The sequence below is a fragment of the Bufo bufo genome, chromosome 4 (genome assembly GCF_905171765.1).
Source record: "Bufo bufo chromosome 4, aBufBuf1.1, whole genome shotgun sequence".
Classification (NCBI taxonomy): Eukaryota; Metazoa; Chordata; class Amphibia; order Anura; family Bufonidae; genus Bufo; species Bufo bufo.
In genome coordinates this window covers 568,837,712-568,842,011 of record NC_053392.1, presented here as the reverse complement: position 1 = coordinate 568,842,011, position 4,300 = coordinate 568,837,712, and the positions used below count along the sequence as shown (strand labels likewise).

General features: G+C 44.7%; 1 long non-coding RNA gene across 1 annotated transcript; it reads right to left on the bottom strand.

Annotated features, from left to right (window-relative positions):
• Positions 1-354: 354 nt before the first annotated feature.
• On the bottom strand, positions 355-4,096 carry LOC120999439. The gene is made up of 4 exons (XR_005778529.1): positions 4,033-4,096; positions 3,620-3,689; positions 672-748; positions 355-436 (listed from the first exon to the last, which is right to left on the bottom strand). It is a non-coding gene; the product is annotated as an uncharacterized LOC120999439 (long non-coding RNA).
• Positions 4,097-4,300: the final 204 nt, after the last annotated feature.

Here is a 4,300-nt window from a genome sequence, read left to right as displayed (position 1 = left end):
CAGACAGATATGGCCACTGTAGATGTTGTTCCAGGGCTTACGGACTAATGGGCATGATGGTACTAAGCTAACTCCATTTAGTCCATGGACCGGCAGCTGCAGCAGGTGTTCTTCTTTTGGGTCCTTTTTTTAATCCATTTACGGAACCGGTTCAGGCGGGATGTTCTCATAGTGATCTTCTCCTTCTCTGTTTTGGATGTTCTCTTTGTGATCTCCTCCTCTGTTTTAGATGTTACCTTCATGATTTTCTCCTCCTCTGTTTTGAATGTTACCTCCATGATCTTTTCCTCCTCTGTTTTAGATGTTCTCTTCATAATTTTCTCCTCCTCTTTTTTGGCAGCTTTAAGTCTTTTAATAATCGGCATTTCTTTCTTGATGTTATCCATTTGTGGTCTGATGTTGTTTTCCTTAATTTTCACTACAGGTTTTTGATCAACTAATAAATGAGAAGGAAACCATCAGCAGATAGTAGATATAACAGAATCTATCCTTTTAATATTGTGAGCAATGGAGTAATATAGCGATGCAGCTAATCAGCAGACATGAGGTGTCTCATCTCTGAATTCTGGGGTAAAAGAAGGACCCCAATGTGTGTGATGAGCAGATATGAGAGGTAACCCTAAGCTCTGCCTGTACCCCGCATATATATGTTATTATATAGAAATTATTACCTGGCTTCTCCACTCGAACCATCGCTAGATCAGTTGCCTGTTTTTGTTCACGCCGGCGCCAGGCCTTGTACTTGTAACTGTGAGACAGAGAAATGTCCTGACATGAGTCGGTACAGATGACAATCTTCAGTTCCCCATCAGAATATACCCATGACCCCCCTCCCCCACTACAGGGGGTGAGTTATAAAGGTTCAGTATGTAACAGGCAGGAAGGATATAGTGCCATAGTCTATATCACATCATAATGTGCGGTTACATCACAGTAATTCCCAAACCACACAAAGATCCTCTTCTCCCTTCTAACTATAGGCCTATCTCACTCCTGAATATAGATAACAAGCTATTTACTTCCATCCTGGCGCGTAGACCTAATAGACTTCTCCCTGATCTGATTCACAAAGACCAGGTTGGTTTTATCCCGGGCAGGGAGGCTCCAGATAATATAAGAAAGGTGTTGGGCCTTGTCCAAGAGGCAAACAGAACCGTGACCCCAGTTGCTCTGTTAGCTCTGGATATAGAGAAGGCATTTGATACAGTGTCTTGGACCTACCACTGGCAGACTCTTTCCCATTTTAACATTAAAGGCCCCTTCCTTTCTGCCATCCAAACTTTATACTCTTCACCACAGGCTAGCCTCAAATTACCCTCTTCGCATTCGTCATCTATCCCAATTTTTAGGGGAACACGTCAGGGATGCCCCCTCTCCCCAGCCCTCTTCGCCTTAGCTATGGAACCACTAGCAATTAAGATCAGATCTCATCCGGATATAAAAGGGATCTCGGTTGGGGGTGTGGAATATAAACTAAGCCTTTTTGCTGACGATTTTTTGTTGACACTCACCAACCCTGTCATTTCATTCCCCTGCCTTTTATCAGTTCTCAAGTCCTTCTCTGCCGCATCTGGCCTACTAGTTAATCAGTCCAAATCTGAACTTTTGTTAAGTAATGTCTCCCCTAGGGATTCCGAAATTCTCCAAAGAGGATTCCCATTTCAACACAATCCACATCTCCTCTCATACTTAGGTGTATCACTGACCAAAACGCTTGACACCCTATATAAGTACAACTATCTCCCCATGTTTGCTCGGATACGGAAAGACCTACAGTCATGGGAATCCCTTCCAGTGTCCTGGGTGGGTAGGATACATATAGTGCGAATGGTAGTCCTTCCTCGACTTCTATACCTGTTCCGTGCCCTCCCTGTACCAATCCCAGCGTCTGATCTGAGGGCTCTTCAGGCGGACATCCTTAAATTTATTTGGGCCCATAAACGTGCTCGTATTTCAAAATTGGTAATGTGCCGTCACAAGGCTCATGGAGGCCTTTCAGTACCAGATTTAGCTCAATACTACAAGGCAGCCAGATTAGCGCAACTGTTCCTGACACATCTTTCTGCACAGGCTCAACCTATATGGATCACCCTTGAGCAGTCGCTGTTTGGCCCGTTCTCCTGGAGAGCCCTCATTTGGACCACATCCACTCTGCCCTCTTCTCTCCGCTCCAAATCCCAACTCTCATACTATGCTTTACTCCTATGGAGATCCATCAGATTTAAACGTGCTCTCCAATCCAAACCATCCCCCTGGAATGCATGTGGGGCAATCCTGCCTTTCCTCCTGGGCTTCAATCTAGGGCCTTCTCATGGTGGGTTGAAAAAAAATTGTGCTCCCTCCGGGACTTCCTCGTGCGGGGTAAACTACTGACTATGCCAGCCTTTATTGAGAAATTCACCCCCCCAGCTTGTGAACAATTCAATGTCCGGAGAGTATTCTCCTTCCTTCACTCCCTGAAGACTAGCCTCCACAAAGTTGAATATACATCTTTTGAAAGATTAATGTCCTTCTCTCTATATAAACAGGGTCTATTATCCCGGATATACTCTATCCTCACTGCACCTCCAGAGGACACTAAACTCCGCTATATGTTGGAGTGGGAGGCGGATCTGTCGGAAGAATCAAGCGTATCTAGATGGCACCAGCGCTCCCAGACATTAACCAAAGGGTCATGGCAAACTACCTTGGCAGAGACCTCTATTAAAATACTCCACCGGACGTATTTAGTACCGGCCAAATTACATCACTTTTACCCAGAGGTTCCCTCTACTTGCTTTCGGGGGTGTGATGAGGAGGGCACGATGCTCCATACCTGGTGGACTTGCCCTGTGGCGGCCAGGCTATGGGGTCGCATCTGTGACTTGCTCTCATCATTGCTGGGGTGCGTCCTCCTCCCCACACCCTCGGTCTTGCTACTTGGCGACAAGCCGTCGAAATTAACAAATGCCAAATTCAAATTGACCCAATTTATCCTGCTTGCAGCTAGAATCCACATTGCCTCTCAGTGGCGATCCTTGTTACTGAGCTATCAAGCAGTAATTGATAGAGTCAACAAGATTTACCAATCTGAAAGGATGTCGGCTATCCGCTCAGATACATTTGCTTTGTTTGAAAGAGTCTGGGAGCCCTGGTCGTCCTCTTCGCACTCTATTGATCTCTCCCTTTATAGGGGGCTCTGATAATTTTCATGGATGTATTGTGCACTGAGGGGGGGGGTATGCAGTTATGAATCCTTTTATTCCTGATCGCCTCCTGACACCAGACCTATGTACCTTGTAACTATAAGTCTATTACCCCTGATTTCCTGACGCTTTCCTTTTTATTTAAGTCTTATTTTATGTGTGTCTTTTTGCTTTTTATTTTATTTGTTTGGAATGTCCAAATAATTGGACTCCAAGTCCTCTGTATTAAGTACATTATTCTGTACACTTTATTATTGAGAAAATCTAATAAATACTATTGAAACATAATGTGCGGTTACCTGATTATATCCCTGCCCCATCCGGCCCCTGTATTATAACCTTGCTGCAGTAGTTACTGCGCCCCCTGTAGGTCAGACAGTACAGTGTATAGAGAATAATGTGATGTGTAGAGTAGAAAAAAATTGGAAACTCACCAGCAAAAGATGATAATCGCACCGGCAACCAATAGAAATATGCCTAGAGGCAGGACAACGCGGTACATGACTGGTAATAAAGACACAAGATGCTCGTTATCAGTTCTTATCATAGAGAACATATTCTACAAGACATTTTCCAACATCTCTAGATCCTCCTGATGCCAGTAGTGCCCTTCATGAGGACTTCAGCAGGTAGGCACTGGCAGCTTGGATGGGCATGGAGGGAGTAATTGCTGAACTGTGGGCTGGTAACGTCTGGATAAGGGGCACATCATTATATGTTCCAGCATCACTTTATAGGACTGATCCCCCCAAAGGAGCAGCTTAGTGGCTGTTCTCCTCCACTACAGTCAGGGCTTGGTAGAGGATGATGAGAGTAGAATTAGGAGAGGAAGGATTTGACTACTCACTGTTATTTGCACCGGCGCTGTCAGGACCGGGGGTTGTCCTCTCTGATCCTGGGAAAGTCACTGTCCATGAAAGAATGAAGGAAAATAAAGACATGAAAACAATAATAGCGGCAGCTGAACCCCAAAACGGGGACATGAGGAGACAGAAGATAACAATAAATCAGTATTTAGTAAGTGCCCACTAGTGGTGACTACAGAGAAAATGTCATCATTTAAGGCCATTGAATAAGATTAGAAACCTTGCAGCTTTCTTTCTGAAATATCTTCC